Source organism: Ambystoma mexicanum, chromosome 7q, assembly GCF_040938575.1.
Source record: "Ambystoma mexicanum isolate Mex_15411 chromosome 7q, UKY_AmexF1_1, whole genome shotgun sequence".
NCBI classification, from domain to species: Eukaryota; Metazoa; Chordata; class Amphibia; order Caudata; family Ambystomatidae; genus Ambystoma; species Ambystoma mexicanum.
Window position 1 is genome coordinate 182,727,941 of NC_090941.1, and position 25,844 is coordinate 182,753,784.

Consider the following 25,844-nt stretch of genomic DNA (forward strand, 5'->3'; position numbering starts at 1 on the left):
CTCAAGAACATCAATTCATGTGTGATTCCCTCTTAACTATAGAATCGCGTAAAAACCCTACTTAGTTTCAAACAACAGGGAGACAAACTTCCTTACATGTGACATACAACAGAACACGTACAACAGACATTTGACAGACTAGACAGACACCAGTTGGACACAAATATCTCTGCCTCTAATTTGTACCCCGACATGGAGTTTAAACGAACTCCGTTCATGACATCTTTAAGCGTGGTGGTAGCCTAATCGTCCCCTATTATGTGGGCTCTGAGTTCATGTTTCTTCTGACCGCTATATTAAATTGCAGGAATAAGGCGTATCCTCTCTCTTTATCTCAGGTGTCCCCCCTGGTAGCCTCTCTCTTCTCAGGTGTCTGCCCAGGTAATCTCCGTTTTCTTGGGTGTCCACCCGGTAACCTCTGTTTTCTCAGGTGTCAACCCTGGTAATCTCTGTGTATTCAATTATTCTCAAGTCATTATCCCCTTATTATATTATTATTATTATATACAGTCTTCTCTACTTCTGTTAATTTTGTTTTTCCGACCTCCCTCCGTTACCTTTTTCCCTTGACATTTGCCAAAGCATTCAATTTTTCTTTCACTCACCGCTTGCATCGTTCCTCTCTGGACCCTCGGGACCCTCGGAATCACCGCCTCCGTTACAGCCTCCTTCAGTCTTTCGCCTGTTCTGCTGCCTGTAGGAATGGAAGGGTTTATGCTTTTAAAACGGGTCCCTTCAAACCCACTGCAGTTTTGGATAAATTTAAACTATCATTGTCCACTGGAAGCTTCACAGTCTACTCGGCCAAATGGCGAAGGACTCATGATATTGCCGAAGACCTAGAGTTACTTCGTGTCGTCGGTCAATAGGTGTCTTATTTCAATCAATAGTCAATAATTGATGATCAAAACCATCCTCTCCGCTACCAAGTGTACAAGAGGGCGGAGCGACCTCTGATGGGCCCATGGAATCAGAGCTCACCCTCAAGTACTTTAAGACGAGATAGCTGCACCTTGAGGTGGATGGGGTGCGGGATTCCCTTACTCCGACACCAATCAATAAGGACAACTCAATGGTTTGGTTAGGGAAGTCTGTTTAATGACAAGTACAAAAAACGGGGAAGCAATAGGAAATCAACAGTGATACGGTCGCCGGTCTCGCTTCAACTTCCACAATCTTCATTCTAACAGCAATACTTATAGGCAAAATGCGTCATCATTGACGTGTAACACTCAAAGATTTGTCATGCAATTCTATTGGTTGGAAAAAGTAACTTAAGTATAGGTGCTATATCTGTATATGGTAAGGGTGTGAGGATTGAATAATTCTTATCGGGTGGGCGTCTACACCCATCCCTCTATTTCACTCGTGCTAGACGTCACTAAAAGTACAACGTCTCATTGGTTCTACTAGCTATAGGACCGTTGATTATTTGGTCCATTGTGATTGGGTCGGTTACACCCCTAGGCATAAATCTCCACTTTAATTAGCAGCATGCAGAATGGTCACCCAGATGCCGTATGCCCCAAGATTCACCCTGCCTCCCTTCCATCAATCAGTACTTTAGGGCTATGTTTCAATTAGTTGGCAGAGGATGGCTTCTTATTAGGAAAAGTTATGGCATCCTCTGGTCTGGGTGACATCAGACGTCGGTACCTCTCCGCGCCTGGCTGGTCACGTGTTAGTACACCGTGAAGCTGCTTCGTTTTCCTTCTATTTGCATATTTGATTCTCCCTTCAGCCTTGCCACCTGCCTGGGTCTCCTTATCTCGACCTTCACGGGGCAGGCTGCTATGCTCTGAAGTTTTGATTCTTCGAAGTTGCTGCTCTCCCCCCTTCCTTAGGTTGACCTTGAATTCCCAGGCATGGGCTGCTTTTTGCTAAGTTTAGATTCCGCTCTTTCGTCTGGCTTTGTGCTGGTATATGAATCCTGGCCTGTTTGTCCCCTACCATCCTGGGCTTAATTCTGCTTTTGTAAAATGGATTTGCGCTTGTATAATGTGCTTCTTTGAGGTAGATATGTAGTTGGCGCTTGCCGCTCTATTCTTCTACTTAGCATAGCAAGCAGGACTGTTTCCTTAGCTTCTTGCATTCCAAGCCTTTTTACAGGCGTTAGCTAGTTGTGTATCTTCATCCTGTTTTATGGTTATGTTTCTTTACAGTTAAGCAACGTCCATTACATCTTTATTCATAACGTTTCGTCTTTGCATGTTATCTTTTGGTTGTCGTTTTGTTCATCTGTAAGTCTGTCCGGGCCCTTGTGTCATCACCATTCGCCTTCAATTAAGGCCCTTTGGGTCTCTTCAGAGACAGTTTGTAAGTAGTCTTCATTTCGTGTCAGCTGCTGCTACAGTTGTCTCAATGGGTACCGTGCTGCCCATGGTTGTCTGGTTATTGGCACTTCAACAGGTATTGCTCTTCCGATGGGCACTGGGCAGAGCCCTAGTGCTGCTCTCTGTTGGTTTATTTGCTCCTCATACGTCACATATCTCGGTGAGTATGTTCCTGGTATTTCAAAATGGGTGGCTGGAATGCAGGCCATATCTGGGACCTCCTCTACAGCGCTCAGTGTGGACGTTAATCTTCTAAGACAAGGCGTTAGAGCTATAGCGGAACGCACAGGAATGTTGGAGAAAGAAGTAAAGACTAACACTGAGACCTGCACAGTGAACACCAGGGAGATCCATGCTTTACAACAAAAGGTATAAAACCTGGAAAACCAGGCAGAAGAAGCAGAGGGGAGAGCCCGAAGAAATAATATCCGCATCGTGGCACTCCCTGAAGGAGAAGAGAACCCTGAACCCATGGATTATATAGAAAATATGATATTACAAAAAATATGTGCGGGAACACTCTCCCAGGTGTTCACGGTGGAAAGGGCGCACACAGCCCAGACTAGTTGGACCTCCACCCGGTGCCACACCACAACCGATCATAGCCAAAATATTGAGCTACAAAGACAGGGAGAAGATCCTTGAATACTTCCGGAAAGGCGGAACGATCAGCAGAGCGTCAGCGACAATCACGGCGTACCCGGACTATACATTACTGGTACAAAAGCGACACCTGGATTTTGTGGCAGTTAAGAAGAGGTTGCGAGAATGTGGCCTGAAGTACAGACTGCTTTATCCAAAGAAACTAAAGGTCCTACAGCGACAAAGCGCTTTTCTTTGAGACTCCAGAGGACGCTGTCACGTGGATGGACGGGATGAACTGCCCAGAAGGAACAGATGGCCGGATGACAGTGGAAACGGATAAGTGAACTGTATTTTCCTCCATGATAAGCGGTGGGACTGTTGGTTTAGGACTGAACATTATTCTCACGTGGGATATATGAAGAAGTAATAGACATCGCCAAATAAGTTTAGATGAAACAGGGAATACTGGAATAGCTTGGGAACCGCAATTGCTAGAGGACATCTAAACATACAATTAGATAGAAGCACTGTGATTCTATTACTGGAGTACCAAAGAGCATGACTCTACCCCCCATAGGTAGTTTAGTTAGGATATTAGTAGCATAGTTTCCGCCTGCTGTGACCCTTGTGCCAGCACCAGCGGGCGGGGGCCGAGATGCGGGGGAGCCTGAGATCCAGGGATGGAGCTAGGGAACAGTTGGGAGGGGTTTGTGTTAAAGGGAGGGTAGATGTTGGAGGAGTTCAGTTAAGGGGGGGTTGGGGAAGGGAGGGGGAAACTATAGTGTGGGTTGGGTAGGGTGGAGGGTGGGGTGGAAGTTGGGGAGTTGGAGGGGAGGTGTGCTGGGAGTAATGGGCAACAGTTTTGGGAAGTTTGCGGAGGGAAGTCAACAGTTGGGGTTGGGTGAGATGGGGGAGGGAAGGGAGACGGGTAGTTTGAAGAATTTGCTAGGGAATGAGCTTACACCCACGCGCTACTGCGCATGGATCGGAAAACAAGGGAGGATAGAGGCGGGACTGGATATGGATGAGAGATGGGAGACCTTAAAATAGCAACCTGGAACGTCAGGGGGCTCAATATTTATTTGAAGAGGAATAAGATCATGATGTATCTAAGGAGGCAGAGAATAGACCTCGCCCTATTGCAAGAAACTCACCTTACGAAGGAAAAACAGGATGTGATAAGGAAGAAATGGAAGGGGACCACCATAGGGGCAGCATATTCAGCATACTCCAGAGGGGTAATCACTTGGATAGCACCACATGTCCCCTTTCAGTTATTACAGTCCACCATGGAGTCTGATGGAAGGATGGTGGCGATACTGGGATTGACAGAAAATGGAGAGTGGTGTATTATTAACACATATGCCCCGAACCAAGAAACTGTGGCCTATTTTAAGACCTTATACAGCAAAGTTAGCCCATACCTCAGGGGCACAATTACATTGGGAGGAGACTTTAATTGCACGCTGGACCCCAGGGTGGACAGATCAGATAGGAAGCTAGATAGACCTACCCCTGCAGCCAAAACCTCGAGGACCCTGTTGGGAGACTTTCATCTGGAGGATGTATGGAGACTGCACCACCCACATGAAAGGCAGTATTCTCATTACCCGGCCCCACAAAACTGGTATACACGGCTAGACTATATGTTTGCTACTCCGCAGCTGACGTGGGAGCTAGTGTGGTCGGAATACAAAGCGAGGGTCCTCTCAGACCACTCCCCACTGATCTTAACATGGCAATATTTGCCTCCTAGAGCTAGGATCCGAACGTGGCAGCTCAGAGCCGAAGCATTAAAAAAGACACAGTGTTCAGAGGGGACTTGAGAAAAGAAATTGTAGAATATTTCGAAAATAACACTGGAAGCGTAGAATCAGCTGGAACTCTATGGGAGGCATTTAAGGTGGTGGTGAGAGGAGCAGCTATATCTAAATCCAAAGGTCCGCAAGGAGGTATAACACAGGAGTTGCAAAAGGCAGAGGTGAAATTAGAGGCAATTGTGTATAGAGGAGAGAACTCCCTTGAGGAAGCTGAAACCATAAATCAATTGCAGCAGGAGAGTGGAGGGCACTGGGAGAGATTATACAACTTGAACTACAAGCAATACATATAGAGGCAGCATGCTGCTGGGGACAAGCCAGCATGGTTGTATAAAAATGAGACACCCAGACCAACGATTAGAGCAATAAAGGTAGAGAATGGACAAATACACGACACCCAAGAGGGCGTGAATGGTAGGTTTCTTGAGTTCTACCAACAATTGTATGGAGATGTTGAAGGGGGTGATTGGAGTGAGATCTTTGAAATGCTGGAGGATATTGGCTTGCCTAAATTGGGAACTGAAGAGAGGGAGAACCTAGAGGCCACAAATATGTTGGGGGAACTAGAAGCAGTGATAAAGCAATTACCTACGAGCAAGGCTCCGGGAGCGGACAGACTCCCCAGTGACTTCTACAAAACATATAAGACGGAAGTGCTCCCCCCATTACTGGCAATGTTGAACGAAGCGTTAGAAATAGGGATACTGCCGGAATCCCTGAGAGAGGCAATTATTATTCCGCTTCTCAAGCTGAGCATGCACTGCGGGTCGTATAGACTGCTATCCATGCTGAACCAGGACAGCAAGATACTCACAGACGTGCTGGAAAATAGACTGAGGCAGGTTATTCACAATCTCATACATCCTGACCAGACCGGTTATGTCCTGCAGAGAAGGATATCCGGCAATCTCAGAAGGCTCCACCAAGTCATAGAGCAAACAGAAAGGGACTTGCACGAAGTTGCAATGATCTCATAAGATGCGGTGAAGGCCTTCAATTCTGTCAAATGGCCCTGGCTGATGTCAGCCCTAAAAGAATATGGAATAGGGCCTGGGTACCTGAAGAGGGTGAAACTACTGTACAGTACGCCACTAGCCAGAGTCAAGACAGGAGCAATCATTTCAGAGAGGTGGCAACTCAGTAGGGCACCATACAGGGATTCCCTTGGTCCCACATGCTGTTTATCCTTGCAGTGGAACCCTTAGCGATATATCTGAGGCAACAATATGAGGGGGTGGGCATCTATACGAAAGAAGGGCCACATTAAATATCAATGTATGCTGATGATATGCTGTTATTCCTGAAGTATCCTGAGGAAAACTTGCAATACATTTTAGAAGTAATGGAGCGATTTGCGGTGCTCTCTGGCATTACAGTCAATCCTAAAAAATCATGTTTATTCCCCTTGGGGAGATATAAGGGGATTCCGCGAGAAAAGCTACCGTTATTACAAATACATTGGGAGACTAGAACCTTTAGATGCCTGGGGATTGATATTTATCACACGGTAGAGGATGAATACAAACATAACACACAGAAGGCAGTGGCAAACATTGAGAATAGCATGAGATTCTGGGCTAAGCTCCCTTTGGCCATGGTAGGGAGGGGGGCACTGTTGAAGATGGTTTTATTGCCGAGGTTGTTACACTTTTTTGGGAACGTACCATATATGATGCCCAAGCGATTCTTCGTTAAAATTCAAAGCATATGTAGAGGGTTCATATGGCATAATACCAGGAATAGAATAGCCCTGTCGAAACTGCAGAACATGTCTGACAAAGGGGGCATAAAATTGCCCAACTTTGAGGTTTATTATTTGTCCAGTCAACTACAATATGTGGCTAAGTGGTTAACGGAAGACTCAACATCGGAGTCTAGATTGTTGAGGTCTGAATGTGCTCCTTTATTTTTAAAACAATTGATATGACTGCTAAAACCAGAGCTAAAGGGGGGCACGAGGATGTTAGAACTGGGATGGAAGATGTGGCGCAAGGCCTGCCAGGTCATGGAGAACCCGACCCTGTGTTCTCTGCAGGTGCCGCTAGTGGCATTGACCGGAGTGGACGAGCAGGAAGACAATTCATAAGCATTGGGAACCGGTGGGCATTGCAACCCTGGGAGATATATGGCAAGATGGAAGGTAATGGAATTTAACGTATTAGTAGAAGAAAGTGGTCTACACTCTACACTCAGGGCAGTATATTACTTACACCAGATTGGTGCAGTGGGTGAAAGAGACATGGTCAGAAATAGTGTTGGAAGGTCAACCTGACACGGCCATAGAAACAATTTACGATATCTCATAGAATCTATGAACTGCTAATGTCCAGGGTGGGAAAGGAGGTGACCCAGTTGAGACGGGATTGGGAAGAGGAAGCTGAGGAACCGATGAATGATGCGTTGTGGGTGTGGGTTCAGAGGTACCACAAAAAAGCATCCAGGAATGCGAGGCTGCAACAGATCCAGCTATATGTTACTCACAGAGCGTACATGACCCCACCAGAGGATTGCTCAATTCAAGAACGCAGGAAAACAAACATTTCCCAAATGTGGGGAAGGGAACGCAGGAATGATACATATGTTCTGGGCATGCCCGGAAATTGGAAAATTCTGGGAAGAAGCAGCCCACCACTTAACCGAGAAAGGGATCACACTAGATGTGAAATCTGTGTGTGCATGCATGGTAGGGGGTTTTTCTAGACCGTGCAAACTGAAACATGTGAGTAAACCCAAGGACTTGGCCTATATACTGGCCAAGCGCAGAATTGCCATGGGTTGGAAAGCAAACAATAGACCAAAGGTGGATCTCCAGAAGTGGGCAGAAGCGGAAACGGTGGTATGGAATCGTGTTTGGGTGGAGGGTAATGGGGAGACAGTGGACACTTCACAATATTGTATATGATGCTTGCTTATATGATATGCACTGTTGGGTTTGTTCCTTGTTTTTGTTGATTGGTTGTTGTAAACGTTAATGAATGTTTTTTTAAATTAACAGTCATGATTCAAGGGTGAGCCATTGAAAAGAGGCAAGAGCAGGGGTAATAGGATCATGGGAGGATAAGGAGAAAAGAAGGTGAACATCTGAGTTATAGATAAACTGAAGAGGAGAGAGATGGACAGTAGGAAAACCTGGTAGAAGAGAAGAACAGTGGAAAGTCAGGAAAAATATTAAAGAAGAAACACACATTTTAGTAGCAGAAAAGGTAAGAAATGTTCTAGCCTTCCGAAATATTGAAAATCTGGAACCGACAGGAGTGGAAAAGAGCAGAAATATGATGAGTGAAAGAAAGATATGAGTCGAGAATGACTCCAGAATTTTGGGCAAAAAGAGAAATAGCAAGTGAGAAAGTATGATAGGAAATAGATGGGATAGGCAAAGGAGACAACAGAGTCATGGCAGGGAAGAAAAGAACTTCAGTCTTAGAGGGGTTTAGATGAAGGAAGCATGCTGTCATCCAAGACTGTATTGCAAGAAGGCAAGAGGTAAGAGTAAAGTTGAATAGTGGGTGCCAACCCCTCCCCCTCAACTGAATATAGATAACATGATAGGCAGATCAAATGGTTTCATCATTGAAGAAATCAGGATTAGATTGCCTTTATTAAAGGTAAAAAGTGCACATGGCACTGTGCCTATTTGGGTTAGGATGACCCAGGAAACGAAGGGTGTTTTAAATATCAAACACATACCATAAGTTTCTAAAGATATATTATGAATAAAGGATAAAAAGTGAGAGATGCTTAATTAAATCCACCCTGATCTCTCCAAGAGGTACCACTGAGATCTTCTGCCTCACCTTCACTGGTGGAATCATCTGTAATAACGGAATCAGAATGTGATGCAAAAACCACCATATCCGGTGTCTTGGATAGGTTGATATCTATAACATCCACCAGGTTATTTGTTTCAGGCAAAGTCGATTCCCCACCCATTCAAGCCCATTTCAAGTTTACTATGAGCTTCAGCAAGGAATGATTGTTGTCAATGGCCTGCGAAAGTGATTGTTCATGTTCCTCGTTCAAAGATATGGATGAATGGTGAGCAGCTGCAGGGTTTTTTTTTCTAAAAAAAACTGTAATTTCTGCTTGTGAAGGGAAAGTGTGAATAGTGTTTTGGAGCAGATCGTGTTTAGTTTGAGATCTCATAGTGTGATGCTTATTATGAGTGGCTGCACCGCGCAGGGTCGCTTTTTGTGTCATTTCTTTTAAAAAGGAAGGAATAACAATTAAGTATTCTTTGTTTTGAACACCACAGTGCATAGTATCTGCTTGGTTAAATACAGGGGCAGAGCGAAAGGAGGGACCCCACTCCCCTCGCCCACCAGAGCACAGACACAAGACACTCTGTGCACACTCAGCGCGCATGAACTGACGCGCCGGAATAGTATCTTTAAAGGTAGGAAGAGCATAGGAAGTTACTGGCAGATACAGACACGATAAGTGGAATGCTGCTATAGTCAATTGCTTCCAGGCAAGTGCAGCAGAAACCAGATGAATGTGTTTCAACATGAAACAATAACGCCACCACAAATATCCAGGTCTTGGGAGTACTTGAGAGAGCAGCAGAACACCCAGCCACACAAGACCATCAGTACACACTCAACAGCCAGTAAATAGTTGAATAATGTGGCTCGACCCAGCCCAGCCTCACGTGGGAAAAGCTGGCACACTCAGCCAGGGGCTCAAAGGTTATTAAACCTGCAGTTACCCCTAGGAGATTAGTGCTCACCAGCCTCTCATGAGTGCCCCTATATATCCTCAGCACTCCACTAGGTATATTGTGCTAAGGAAGGGCACACTGAGCAACAGAGTCACGGCTCTGCAGCCTGACAAGTACCCAAGCCTGTTTCAGACAGAGGGAGAAAAAAAGGGTAGCGATCTACACACTACAGAAAGAGATCCAGTTGGTGCTATATACTGTGTGCCATTAGCGCATGTCCCAGAGAAATGGCTTGCATTTGTGAAGAGCTACAAAGCAGGATCTGATGTCACTGAGGGCTGCACGGGTTGCAGACTGCACTCACTGTGTTACCGCCTGGGACGTGACCTCAGAGTGCCCTGCCCTCTGAATAAATAACTCAACGTCAGTCGCCCGATAAGACCCCCCCACTCACTGAATGCAGTAATGAGCTGTGGAACACCACCTACAGGATGCCATTCACCAACTGTCTTTTTGCATGGTTTACGCGGTTCACGCGTCTGACAGCTAGCAGTAATAAGCGAAGGTGAGAGTCAGAGCTACAGAGAATGAGAGGAAAGGACCCACAAGCTGCTTTCACATGTGTCAAGCTGCACTGCGCTCTGGGTTGGAAAGACAACCGCAAAAACCCACAGCAGCTTCCGACACGATAACGATTAAGTGTGATTATTACTGCCATATACTTTCTCTTTTAGGCACACACTAGAGTACCCCTCATTTGCTAATCTCATTTTAAATCAATATAGGCATTTTTATTAGTGATATATGGGACATTTTGAAAGAACATATATCATAAAGCATGCCTGGGCCAATTACCCAGATGAGGATAAGGCAATGGAAAGAAACAATTTAAACAAAAATCTAGACACATTGATGGAAAATAATTTGAAAAAAGTAAAGGTGCTTCGCTAAAAAGTTTCAGGGCGCTACTGAAAAAAAGAGCAGGTGCACACAGTTTATTTCAATAGAATTTGTAATAAAGGCAAGGATGTATGTTAGCAGAAGGAAATGGGAAAGTGATTGCAGAAGGAGAGAAGTAGGATGAAAAAGGGACACAAAATGATTGGGAGGGCAAAAGTAAGACAGAGATTGTAAATGAAAGCACAGGAGAGTAACCAGAACAGTTAGAATATTGGTAATTAAGGAAAGAGAGAGGAGGAATGGGATATGGACCACAATACAATACAAAGTCACAAGGATATTACACACGCAGACTTAAACATATGCACCAGGCCACAGCAAATTAGGCAAGCTTTAAGAGGGGGAACTGCATCTCCCCCATTACACAGCATAGAGGCATTAACAAAACATATATATAATAATAAATGTCATAATTTAGCATTTATCTAGCGCTACGAACCCTGAGGCATATGAGCGCTGCTTATTATTACCCATGATGTGTGGTGCTCATTTATCGACCTCGGAAGGATGAAAGGCTGAGTTTGGCCCTGCCGGGATTCGAACCTGCGTCAGTAGGCAGCACGCACTCCTACTCACTGTGCTATCGGACCGGCATTATATATATTATATTATATATATGCCCAAATTCACACAATTTGTGAAACAAGCGCCGAGAATAAAAATGTCATTATCATTGCAAATTACATTAAAAAGTAGGTTACCGCAATAGCAAATGATACTAGATTAAGCACAGTAAATATTTATGGAGAATAGTAAGAATTAATCAAATAAAACACCTTTTGTCAGCAACAATGTTAAAAGTGCATGTATTGATGCAAACATTTGTATTTAGAATGGGGAAGCAGTAAGTAATGAGAGGAAGTACTCTCAAACACAACAGGGCTACGGTTCCACATGCTTTAGATAAAAAAGCTTAATATATTTTATAACAAATTTACAGTTGTATTGAGGAGAAATCTCAGTAAATAACAAGGAGATAACATGGACTACTTTAAGGTTTAGTTATGAAGACACACAATAAATTACACAAGTATGTTTAAGGCCTGAACATGTAAAGGAGTGTGTCATTAGGTCAAAGGAGTGCTTTTTATAGTGCACACACACTGATTAGTACGATTTTTAAGAATAAAGAATGCATTATTTACATTTTGACAGTGTTTGTTTAAATGAAACATATTCATGAATAAGTGCAAGCAGACTGGGAGCTGATAACGAGAAACAAGGAGGGCTTGGCACAATTATTGAACACAATATGGATTACTATTATGCATGATGAATTGATTTATTAGGAGGAGTAGAGAGAAGTGGAATTTGGAGATATATAAAGAGAATAATTTTTCATGATATTGGGGAAAAATAGAGATAATTAGGTTAGAGTCCCTGTCATGATATGCTTATAAGGAGAGGGGGGTTACACACACACACACATACACATGCACACACACACACTTACACACACATGCATACACATGTGCACACACACACACACATGCACACACACACACATGCACACACTTGTGTACACACACACATACACATGCACACACACATGCACACACACACATGCACACACATACACACACACACACACACACACACACACACACACACACATGTACACACACAGTCTTGTGGAAGCCCAGGCAATCAATGGATCACAGGCTCAATACACATAAAACACATTTAGGTATTCAGAAAAGGAATTCAATACTGCAATGAGAACACACACACACACACATATAGACCGCTTTCACTTTACATTAGGTACACCAGTCAGAAACATTATGTCTTGCTGAAACACAATATGAGAGTAGCTGGCATTTTGGAAACTTTAAATGGAAGAGAGATAGGGATACCTTGAATTTATAGGCTCAAGAAGAGACAGAAAGGGCGCACACTATACAACTTCATATAAGAGTGGTAAGGATTCCTACTGGCAGGCACAGGTAGAAGAGTGGGCATCAAATTCGCAGAAGGATTAACAAAAAGAGAAGACAATACATCCACTAACACAATGGAGGACAATTTACATAGGTGAACAAAATAAAAGGACACACATGTAAGGGATTATAATATGTCACGCATAAGAGTTTGTGTTGTACTTAGACTAATTAATATAAGATAATAATAAACAGTTTAAACTAAAAGCTCTGAAGTAAGAATTTCATAACAAAAAGATTGACATCAATCCAGGGGGTGAAATAAATAAATAAATGAATGAAGTAAATGAATGAATGGCTATTAAAGTAAGAAAAAACACAAGTTGATAGAAGGTGTAAATAAAGGAACAAAAATAACATTGTGACTCAAGGTTGATGGAGGAAGGTGTGGATAAAATATTCTGATTTTCAAACAATGAGCAGCAATAGATGGTGCCTGTTTAAACTGATCAGTGTAGTATATTTGAAAAAAATAAAATGTGATTACTGAAAGGCCAAGAAGGTATGGACGGCCAAGATTGATCTAGCAGTATGAGAGAACCTTTAGCAGAATTGCACAAAAGAACATATGAGAGTAAGTAACAAGAACATTGTTTGAGTTTATATGAAAATGTTGATTTATGTAAAACAGATGAAAAAATTGTCACTTTTGGAGCACGGGAGGAATGTCTATATGGACTTAATGGAGTATAGCGATATAATGGGAAGAAACATTATAACAAAGGTAAGTACTAGTGGACAAGTAGAGAAAGAAAAGGTATCAGTGGACACAGTAAGTGTGTGAATAACCGTATTGATCATTATTAGAAGGAGGTGAGGGATATAGGGCCTCATTACACGGAAGGTGGTAAACCATGGTTGTTGCTGGTACCATACCGGTACCACTATGGAGAAAAGGGGAATTACCACCCCATTCCAAGGTTGGCGGGCGGTAATTCCCCCTTTCTCCATGGCCCTTTCCCATTCCCATTTTTGCCCCATAGGGCATAATGGGAATGGGGAAGGCGGTAATTACGGTACCGCAAATTACGGTACTGTAATTAGCACCAATGTCCCTTTGCGGGTCCCAACTTTAACGGCTGGTCTACACCAGGCGTTAAGGTCGGGCCCCGCAAAGGGACCTCATAGTAAGGCGGTAAGGGTTAACGGTCACCGTTACCCTTACCGGTGACCGTTAACCCTTACCGCCTTCCGTGTAATGAGGCCCATAGTCTTTTTAGATAGATTTTTTCCCAAGAAAGGTGTAAATAGGTGTGAGCACAGAACAGTACATGCGAGTATGGCCATATCTAATGAAGAGAATGAAGAAGACTTTTGGATAAAAGGGGGAGTAACCTTTTTGAAATCCTGACGATAAGGAATGTCAAATATGTACATTTGGCAAATGCATGAAACTTTAGGGATAGGCAAAACAGTGTATGCCTATATGCCAAATCTGCATGCACTTAATAGGATCAGTGCTTATTTCCAAATACCAAGGGTAGGTAAGATTAGTGTAGGACAAAACATGTTAATTATGTCTCAACCGAATAAATACAACACAGAAAGAAGAGATCGAGATCCCACGCCATCAGAGGAGGACTTCAAAAGTACAGAGAACATTTTCAGCATAGCCAAAAAGATTAAAAACAGGCCTGTCACTACACTTATGATAATTCAAAAGAAGAGACTAAAGTGCACAATCATTTCTATTTTTCTGAAATGTAACCTTGTATTTTATTGGGCTGAGCATACGAAGAGATGACCTCTGCAACATCATGTTAAAGGAAAAACAAAGGCCTATTTTAAGGAAATAACTGATTGCTTTGCTAGCTTATCATGACTTGGACCCTATTTTGGTTTCTACAAGGGGCAAGAAACCATATTAGCTATGGTTACTCCAAGAAGAAAGAAGGGGAGTGGTTGAAGAAGACGACATCCTTTTAAAAAAAAAAGTTTTGATTTTGTTATGTTGTCTGTTTTGTCTTTCATTATTTTTATCATAAAGAAGGAGACAGTGTAACTCTAGTGGTGTGAAGAATAACACAACCACAGAGAAAATGTTTCCTTTGTCACTTAGAAAATAGACACACTATAAGGAAAGACAAAATAAAGTGTGAGCCCATGAAAATATGGGGCAGGTAAAAGAGAAACAATTATGTATGTGCTTTATGGTCTCATGGCATAGAGACATCCAGGTATCAGCCAGTATAAACAAACATAGATGACACTAAGGTATGCATGAAAGGGAGAAAAAAGCAGCCATTCTATTATATTAGTAAAAGAGGAAATTCAGTAGAGATTGTTTTTAGGAGGTAGGAGTGCTTTAAGGAAAGGCACATGGTCCACATATTGTTTAGGTTTGAGGAGGAAGTATTGATGATAAAAATGTACTTATTCTTCAAAAGACTCACCCAGTTTTTTATATTTGATGATAGACGGGCAGCACCTGCACTCCATGTGATTAAAGGCAACCGATCTTGCTAGCAGGACGAAAAACCATTGTTGTCATGAAAAGGGGTTTGAGGGACCCAGCCAGATGCCCAGTTGCAACTAAAATTGAAGACTCTCTTTATGAAACTCCCCCATCCGTGTTCCCCAGAAACAATCTCATGCCCCCCAACTGACTATTTTATTAGAATCTCAAGATTGAGGTTTCGAGTCCTCTGTGGTCACAAAACAGTGAATCCTAAAAGACTGGCCTATGAATTAAGGGGCCCTTGAACTTGCTGCAAAGCAATCCAAAGGACAAATACAATAAAGTATGGACTAAATTGAGAAAGTCCTTAGACTTGGAATAAGGAGAATAAAGAATCGAGTGGAAGATGTGCAGATGGAAGATGAATATGATGAAGATGAAACTGAACATGCATGGGGAAAGGGCAGGGAACAAGGAAGTGTTGTGGGATGGGAAGAAGAAGAAAATGTATATACATTAATAAAATGTTGCACATGAAAGGAACCATAGAACATTGACTGGTGGTGCCCTCAAGGAATGAGCAAATGTTCTAATGATCTCTCCCGATTGTTGTGGTCGTGGAAATCACTTGTTGTGCATGTTATTTTAACATTTTATTGGGTAACGGGTGGGAACCAGATGGGAGCAAACAAAGTTGCTATTTAGGGATACATACAAGGATTAAAAGAGGGAAAAATATATGCCATGATCTTTTGACAGAAGAGAGATAAATACATATCTTATATTAGAAGAATACAATATGGTTGAAGACATTGATTCTTTAGAAGTGTCTTTTATGATACCTCCCATGTTGAGATAGAGCATTGCATTGAGGGGGTGACTGAGATAGGGATGCATAGGTACAATGCATATAGGGGAGGGTGGACAGCGGGTGTAGTGGTCGAATATTGATCACTGGCTGAATATCGACCAGATGGGTGAAATGTATAGGGGGTGCCAACCCCTCCCCCTCAACTGACTATAGATAACATGATAGGCTGATCAAAGGGTTCCATCATTGAAGAAATCATGATGAGATTGCCTTTATTAACGGTAAAAAGTGCACATGGCACTGCGCATATTTGGGCTAAAATGACCCAGGAAATGAAGGGTGCTTTAAATATCACACACATACCATAAGTGTATAAAGACATATTATGAATAAAGGATAAAAAGGGAGAGATGCTTAATTAAATAAATAATAGCTCCTGAAGAATAAATACGTCAGACAAAAATATATTTAAAAATGGATAACTCAAGGGGAAAATGGTTTCCAGACCTAAGCCACATGTGAAAGACTATGACTCATGCCAAGAGTTTTCAGACAAGCAATAGAGGCTGACACATTGGAGATAGTCTTTGGCAGCATCTCGCAGTGAGGGTATTAGGTTTGTTAGGTTAAAATTGGAAGTTGGCAGAAAGGCAGTCAAGATTATGATGAATCAAAATAAGTAAGGGAAGTTTTAGATACATTTATCTATGTTCCTAATGAAGAGAGCACAACGTGTGTCATGCAGACCATTCTGGGAGACCAGCCGTATATTTTAGCACCATATATTAGAGTATATCTATTTCTCCAACAGTATAAGGCACTTACTAACTTGACAGGACCTGAGCAATTAGATAAAGATTAGATATCAGTGCGTCAAAATGTTCTTGGCAGAAGTTGAGCACTGCCATAGCTGTGTCCAGCCAAGTTGAAAGTAAGCTTATCAGTTTCATGCCTCAGTGAAAATTGTGGATGCCAGCTATGCTAATGTGGGCTTGGTGTGAACCAGATAAGCCGTCCATTGATATTGAAGGGATGTTTTTTCTCTGACTAAAGGGACCTATCAGAAACACACCATGTTGGAGGTAGTCATTTGCATAAGTATGTTGCATCATCCAAATAGCCTACACAGCAGAAGAAAGGAAAACATGTATTTGAGTCTGTCCTGAGTGTGTTCTGTTATTTCAGCAAATAAAGACCATGATGGAAATGCTGAAGAAAAGATTTCCTAGAGTAGTGAGCAGAGAGAAGAGGGCAGGGTCGGATTGGCCCCATGGCCTCTCAGCCCGTGGCTGGGCCACAATCATCCCTGGGGATTGGGGGTCAGTTTCTGGCCACTTCTGGGCTGATTTGGACAAAAAATAAAAAAAAATTAAGAAAAGAATGTGGAATAAAAATACAAACAATATTTTTGTGAAAAAAAAGAACACCTGCAACGGCATAATTTTTCAAAGCAATGTAACACACACATACTGCTGCAGCATACAAAGTTGAGGGGCTAGGGCAGCCGCCGGGCTGGTGGCTGCCACCGTGCTGCCACTGCAGGGGGCACTGTGCCCCCTGGAGTTGCTGTGCTGTTGTATTAGTGATAAATATGTATTAGTGATAAACGACCAATTTTAGAGTAGAATGAGCATCCATTTCGCACTATGTATTTTGCCTTTCGCAAGTTGCAGTAATAGAATGTTTTTTTCTGCTGTTGTTTCTGTTATGATCATCACAAGACATTCATCTCGATGTCCTCGGTCACTTGACAAAATCTTTGTGCCTAAAAGCTTCTGTACAGTGTAGAAACATTTGACTATAGCACATCAAGTGGCCATTGACTTCATTGTGCCACAATGAATGCTTTGTTCTAATGTGTCTATCTTTCCCATCTCCCTGGCATGCTGTTCAGGATGTTTTTTTGCATGTATGAGGTAATGACTGCTCAGAGTATGGGATGTCCTGTGAGTGCACTGCTTTCCCTATTTTGCCAACCTCTGAAGCTTGAAAGTAGATGCATGCAGGCTTGACATGCGGCCAACTTTGCACCAGACCTACAGATTAACTTAACTGGTCTGCTGTTAAATCTCAGTTACCAGTTTAATGGTATCCACTACAGAATAATTGCTCATTTTACTATAGCCGATATGATAGCTCAGTGGGTTGAGCTCTCGCTGCTGCGATTTGTGTGTGATCTGCAGGTTCGAACCCCAGCCAGGCCATCTCAGCTGTTCATCCTTCTTAGGTTAATAAATGAGTACCAACACAGGCTGGATGATATTGTATGCATATTTGTTCTATAAAAAAGAGCTTAAGCATAAGTGCTATACAATAACATATTATCATTTGGCCTTGGACGTCTGCTTGCATTCAGAGTAATTTGACAATATGGATCTATACACACAGATATTAATGATACATATGGTGATCCATTCTTGAATGAAATGTATATCACATTAGTGAAATCATAACCATATTGTACGTAGTGTACTTAGGAAGAATGCTATTTGATGCCACTTCCTGTTTTGTCAAGGGGTGAAAGGTTGTGTTTCATCGCTACCCAGGATGTCACTTTGGGGTGGGGTCAGAGGACATCATTTCTGGTGAGGTCATCAGAGGTCAAAGGTCGTGAGGTGAGGGAAGGGCCACTTTTTTGAGGCAAGGGGGTGGGCCACTTTCTTTGGGTGTCCGGGCCTATTTCTTGTCCCAGCCCAACCCTGGAAGAGGGTCACAGAGAGGACAGCTGTTTCGGTAGAGTGCAGAGGGCGAAAACCGGATTGATAGATCGGAAGAAGAGAAGAAGAGTTAACCTAAGAAGAGACTTGAGAATAGATGACACCTTTGAGAAGTTTAGAAAGGAAAGGTAAAAGTGAGATAGGGCGATAGTTAGATGGTAGAGAAGGGTCAAAAGAAGGTTTCTCAGGAATCCAAAGGATTGAGGCATGTTTGAATAAAGAAGGAAAAGTGAGAACTGAAGAGAGAGATTAAAGAGCAGAACCAGGTATGGAGAAAGGCAGGGATGGACCTTGGGAATAAGAGAGGAAGGAAGGGGATCTGAAAGAGAGGCCGTAGGATGAGCTTTGGAAAGAAAGCAAGAGATGTCAGAAGCAGTGAGGGGATAGAAAGAGGACAAAGGAGGGGATGGAGGGTGGCAATTGATGGGACAGAAATAAGGGGGGACAAAGAAGAGATGAGAGATGAGCAAAGGAGGGTAACTTTAGAAGAAAAGTAAGAGGTACGATCAGATGCAGTGAGGGAAGATGAGAGACCCTCTGCTTACTCATTGTTTACAATGTTGTGCCATCATTCAATTGTTATAATTAAGCTTTATTGGCATCACAGGAAGGCTCTGCCAGGAGTTTTGGGCCCTGAATATCAGTTTATTTAGCTTAGTTTAATGGCCTGTGCACAGGAGGGGTGTTTAAAATATTTTACAGGACCGTAACTCTCGATATGGTCTTATGGTGTGGTTTATAAAGCTATCATAACACGCGTCACTCTTAGAAGGATCAACTAATTAGTTATTAGTTCAGCAGCCATTTCCCTATGAACACCCAAGTCAATGTAATTCACAAATCAGGATGGGCAATGTTGGGATGCACGTACAGTCCTGTCTATCTCTCTGATCATTATTTACTTTCTACATCGTTACTCCCATTTGCTTCTGCTCGTTCCTTCTCTCCTTCTTTTGGTCCAACTGTTTTTCAACATGATCTACGTGCTTTTAGTTCTTCACTGTTTAACAATACTTGTACTTTGGCACTTTCCACTCCACTCTCCTTTTCAGCTCTGAATGCCGATGAGGCAGCATCCTCCATTTCCTCATCTCTTATCACTTCTCTTGATCAACTCTACCCTCTATCTCCTTTCCGCCCTACTTGTAAACCATCTCATACATGGATTTCTCCCCACTTGCGCTCTATGCGCCGCTTTCTTCATTGCCTTGAAAGGCGTTGCCTTGAAAGACGTTGGCTCAAGACCAAATCCACCCCTGATCGCTCCTTCTATTTCTCTTATCATGCTCTCTATGACAATTTTTTACGTTCTGCTAAACATCTTTATTTTTCGGATCTTCTACAAACTCATTCTACTCAGCTTAGCCTCTTTTGGAAACTCTTGCACGTCTTCCCTCACCTCCTACTTTTAATCACTCTGCAAACTCTACTCTCCCTGTCTCTGACTTTGCTAATTTATTTTCCGCAAAAGTTCTTTCTCTTTGACATTACATTGAAGCATCTAAGCCACCCCAATTCCCCCCTACTCCTGCTCTTACTCCTTATGCCACTATTACTCACTTTGCTCCTGTTTCTAATTCTGATGTTTTTCTTTTGCTAGATAAAGCTCATCTCCTGCCTCTCCTAGTGACCATATTCCCTCTACGTTAATCCCTAAGGTCTACCCTTTTCTAGTACCCTATCTTGTCTCCTTTTTCAGTATCTGTCTCTCTACTTCTACTTTTCCCACATAATTTAAGCACGCAACTATTATTCCAATTTTGAAGAAATCTACCGCTGATCCTCTGCTTGTCTCAAACTTCCACCCTATTTCTTTATTTCCTTATCTCTCAAAATGTCTAGAATGGTTTGTCTATTCTCAGATTTCCACGTCTTTTCTCTCCTCCTACTTTTAATTACTCCACAAACTCTACTCTCCCTGCCTCTGTCTTTGCTAATTTATTTTCCCCAAAAGTTCTTTCTCTTTGACATTACATTGAAGCATCTAAGCCACCCCAATTCCCCCCCTACTCCTGCTCATACTCCTTATGCCACTATTACTCAGTTTGCTCCTGTTTCTAATTCTGATGTTTTTCTTTTGCTAGATAAAGCTTATCCGCTGCCTCTCCTACTGATCCTATTCCCTCTATGTTAATCCCTAAGGTCTACCCTTTTCTAGTACCTTATCTTGTCTCCTTTTTCAGTATCTCTCTCTCTACTTCTACTTTTCCCACATCTTTTAAGCACGCATCTATTATTCCAATTTTGAAGACACCTACCGCTGATCCTCTGCTTGTCTCAAACTTCCGCCCTATTTTTGTATTGCCTTATCTCTCAAAATGTCTAGAATGGCTTGTCTATTGTCAGATTTCCACGTTTGTCTCCAACTTTTCTATTCTCCCCAAATTTCAGTCTGGTTTCAACCCTTTTCATTCTACAGAAACTGCCCTTCTTTCGGCGCGATATTCTAAGAACTCATCCTTTCTCATCCTTCTAGATCTATCAGCGGCCTTCGACACTGTTGATCACTCTTTACTCTTAGCTTCACTTTCGTCTTTTGGTCTTAAATTAGCTTGCGCTGGGCACGATTGCAGTACAAGAAAGGAGTATTTGCAACAACAACAAAAATAATTTGTGCAAGATGGATGGAGATCCTTGTTTGATGCCTTACAATCCAAAAATAATGTGTCATTTTGGCAACTAGTAACAGATAGAGAATTGAACAGAGGTCAGTTATTGGAATGCTGTATCAGCGCAAACGGCTGGCGGCAACCTTTTGCAAGCCTGTATGGTGGTTTGGTTATCGAATCTCCCCTCCCAACAAATATTGTGGGTGACCCTTCGATATTTGCATACTTGCCAATCCTACCGATTTAGGTAGTAGGGTACCGCTTTTTAAGCAGTCCTACCGCCTACCGATTTATTGGCACCAAATACCTATTAGCCCCCCACCATGCCAGCTCGGGGGAGTCTTTCAAGGACTTGTTTTGTTAGGGGGGTGCTGATTTCTAAAACTGGCAAGGACAAAAAATTGAGAACTAAAGAAATTCAGAGACTCTCTTCTGAAGCGAAGTGCCTAGATGTTCTGTTTGCAGCAAGCAAAGATGAAAATACAAAAAATGAACTGCGAAAAACTAAATATGAACTAAATAAGCTCATTTCAAGCCAGGTTGAATATGCACTGTTTAGACAAAAGATTAACTATTTTGAGAATGGTGAGAAAGCGGGGAAGTTACTGGCACATCGGCTGAAGGTGGCTAACAGCGATCGCTTCATTGCCGCAATCAGAGGTCTTGATAACTCATCGGAGACACAGCAAAAGTCTATTAACAATTCATTCCGTGGCTTCTATGAAAAACTTTACACCTCTGAACTATCCTGTGCAGATGGAGATATTGACAGCTTCCTTGATTCTCATGTTCTCTCTCGTCTGACGGCGGATGAGGCGGCAGGTTTGGAAGGGAAAGTGGAAATGGATGATGTTCAACATGCAATTTCAAGAATGTCAATGGGTAAATCACCTGGCACTGATGGTCTCCCTAATGAATTTTATAAAGCCCTCCCTGATTCCGCACTACAGCTTCTGTGTGACGTTCTTAATGATGCCTTTGAGTCTGGTTCCCTACCAGATACAATGAGACATGCATTGATTACGGTGCTGAGAAAGAAAGACAGATCTGCTACAAGGTGCGAGAATTATCGGCCGATCAGTCTGATCAACTGTGACTGCAAAATATTGGCCAAAATCCTGGCTGTTCACCTGAATAAGGTCATTTCAACTCTGGTGCATGAGAACCAGGTAGGTTTTGTCTCTGGTAGGGCAGTGGCGGATAACATGAGACGCCTGCTATTGACAATTGAGAAGGGCCATAGTCAACCAGTTGCCAGTGCGGTCATCTCCCTAGATGCTGAAAAGGCATTTGATCGTGTTGAATGGAACTTTTTGTTCGCATGCTTGGGGAAAATGAACTTTGGACACGATTTCCAGCGTTGGGTTAAACTGTTATACAATAATACCTCTGCAAGTGTGCTGACAAATGGACTTATCTCTGATCCATTTGAGCTTCATCGTGGTACAAGGCAGGGTTGCCCTCTTTCACCTCTCTTATTTATTTTATCTATGGAACCACTTGCAGTGAGCTTGCAGGCAGACGTACGTCTTCTACCTGTTATTTGAAATGGTCGGGATAATTTGGTTTGGTTGTATGCTGACGATTTGCTGATTGCCCTGCAAGACCCAGCTGTTGGTATTTCGTATTTAATGCAAGATATTCAATCCTTTTCCTTGGTATCAGGATATAAGATTAATTGGAGCAAATCAGAGATCCTGCCTGTCAATGGGTTGTGTCAAAGACATACATGTGTTCAGTTTCAATTCAGGTGGTGTGTTGAAAAGTTGAAGTATCTTGGAATATGGATTGGAGCGGATATAGTGAAGTTGCCAGCCATTAATTTTTCTTGGATCCTTCCGATTCTTAGATCGGATTTGGTAAGGTGGAGTCTTTTGAAATTGTCGACCTGGGGCAGAATCAACTGTTTGAAAATGAACCTGGCACCTCGGATAAACTATTTGTTAAGCATGCTCCCAATTAAGATACCTGGAAACATCTTTAAAGAGATCAATAGGATTATGCAGAACTTTATTTGGAATGGGGAACTTGCCTAATTTCTCAGACTACCATTTGTCGTTTTCCACTCGTCATTTTTGCAGAGTTATTGACTCTGGAGATGTACAGTCTGAACATTCTGACCTCTTATCCTGGGAATGCAGTGCTGTTTCCCAATTGGACCCGAAAGCGTTGCTGACTACTCAGAAGAACAAATCAAAAAAAGTCAGCTCTCTTACTTCATTCTTGCGAGACTGCTGGTGTGAGCTCTCGAATCGTGTGAGTGCTGACCCATATTTACACCCAGATGCCTCCATATGGAATAATCCAGCCTTGAAATATCAGGGTAAACCTCTGTTTTGGGTGGAATGGTTTGTGGCTGGCATCAAATATATTGGAGATTTGTTTGAGGGGGACAACTGGTTGACGTACGCTCAGCTTGGCCAGATGTATGACATGTCAGAATGCTCGTTTGCTGAATATAGGAAACTGAAGATTATTATTTCAGCTTGTGTTGAGATGCCACAATTGACTGGTCAAAGTCCTGCTTGGACAGCTCTATCTGTATGCTTGAGTGCCTCACACCCTGCTTCTACCATGTATGGAATTATAAAAGCTACTCGGAAGGGTGATCCGAGATTGCCTGCAATTTGGGCGGAGGAATTGGGGGAAGATGTTAACTTCAAATGTTGGCGGAGGTGCTGTGAAAACACTTGTTTGGTAAGTTTGGATTGGTCCCTCAGAGCTTCTCAAACTAAGTTGTTGTTCAGGGCCTATTGGACGCCGGAGAAACTATTCAGGAGACGACTTTTAGACAACAATCTTTGCTGGAAGTGTAAATGTTCGAGAGGATCTCTGAGTCATTTGATTTGGTCCTGTCCCAAGACGATGCAATTCTGGGATAAGGTTCGGGAGAGGTTGAGTCTGGTCTTAGATGTCACAATCCCCATGAATGCTTCATTACTGATTTTGGGTGACGACTCTTCTCTGGAGGAAATTGACTTTGGTAAGAGAGTTTGGTTGCTTCGTGCATGCATGGTTGCTAAAAAATTCATATTGAGGTCATGGAAATCAAGTACTTCATTTAACAATGATGACTGGGTGGAGGAGCTACTTACTGTTTCAACATATGAAAAAGCCATTTACAAACTCACTGGTGACATTGAAAAATTTTGGGACATTTGGAGCTGCTTTCTTGATGCATATGGATAAACCTGATCTTTGATCTGGGGTATTATGTACTTACCCTTGAACACTCATAATCTGTATAATACCTATAGTTTGTGTGATGGTTTTTGTAATGCCTTTTTGTCTGAGGTATAGTATTTTGCATTGAAATTTTTGGTTTATGTCTTCTACTCCTATGCTCTTATTCTCTTTCTTCCTTTTCTTTTTCTTTTTCTTCTTTTCCTTTCTTCCTTCTTGTTCTATTTTTGATGTTTATATGTTTGGATTGTTTATGGCGAATTGATTACTTTGCTTTCACTTGGTTGATATGTGTGAATTTCATGGACTGCTGTTCATTTATTTATGTTTGCTTACTGTGAAAATCAAAATTTTAATTTCAGAGCTGGCGTAGCGGGGGAAGGCGCAGCATGCAGGCTTTTGATGTAAAAGCCACACACGTGGTTGGCTAAATGCACCCTTTCCGCCGCGGGTGCCTTTGAAAAACGGTGCCATTAGCCCCCGCCAGCTCGGGGAGTCTTTCAAGGGCTCCCCCGAGCTGGCGTGGTGGCAGAAGGCATGGCAGGCGCCTCATTGTCATTGAATGCACCCACGGCGGCGGCGGGCTCATTCAATGACAATGGGCTGCTGACGCGCCCTATCCCTATCATTACCTCCTCGCCTGACTATTTTTGAAACTTTAAGATTCCTACAGATTTTTGGTCACAGAATGTTGGCATGTATGTATTTGATAACCTGTGTATTACAATAGGAGATGTAGAGCGAGCAATAAACTTGCAAAAGAGTGGTAAAGCAGCAGGGCCTGACTTAAAACCGGCTGATTTGTTCAAGACAACCTGGGAAATTGGGCCCCTGTTCCCTGTTTTGTGTAAGGTATTCAAATGGGCTATAAGGGAAGGTGTGATCCCAGATTACTGGTGAAGGGCCAAAATATTTCCCACGTATAAAAAAGGAGGTAGGAATATTCCTGCCAATTAGCACTCGAAATCCCTCCTGGACAGTGCGGGTAAACTTTTTGGAAAGGTTATTCGTATGTTCCTACACGAATGGGCAGATAGAAATAACGTTATCAGTGACCTCCAGGCTGGTTTTAGAAAGAGCAGAGGTGCTCTGGACCATTGTTTCCTGCTTCCTCTGCTAATACAGAAATACACAGTGTTAAAAGGCATGAAAATATACACTGCATTCCTTGACTTACAGACTGCATTTGATTCAGTCTCGAGAGAAATATTGTGGAACCTTTCATCATCATATAACGTCCCAGTCCAATTAATTTGAATAATTAAGTTACTGTACTCTCTAAATGATGGATCCGTCTGCTTTGGTCTAGGGGTTGAAAATAGTACCTTGTTCAATGTTAGCAAAGGGATGAGGCAGGGTTGTGCCCTGGCACCCCTTTTTTCAATTTGTACATACAAGTGATGATTAATGCATTGATGGGCGGGGTACAATGATTGCTCAAAGATGGCAACAGATAAGTATCCTGCCTTATTTTATGCACACAATGCAGTTTTATTGGCCACAACCCTGCAGGGATTGGAAAAGGAAATGCGATTTTTATGGCTAAATGCAACGAACTGCAATTGCACCTGAATATTGATAAATCTTTAGTATTAATATTCAAACCACGTTTTGCAAAATCCAGGCCCCTGATTAATAGGGTGAATGGAGTTCAGCTTGACCAGGTCAAGAACTTTGACTATCTTGGGGTACAATTCCAGTAATTGAAAGGCTGCGTTGAGCAGGTGGGTCATTCAGTTACCACTTTAGAAAGATTCAGCGAGTCGATTATTGCTTTCCATGCATGTCATGAGAAAGGTGTGATCTCACATGCCCTGGAGCTATATGCAAA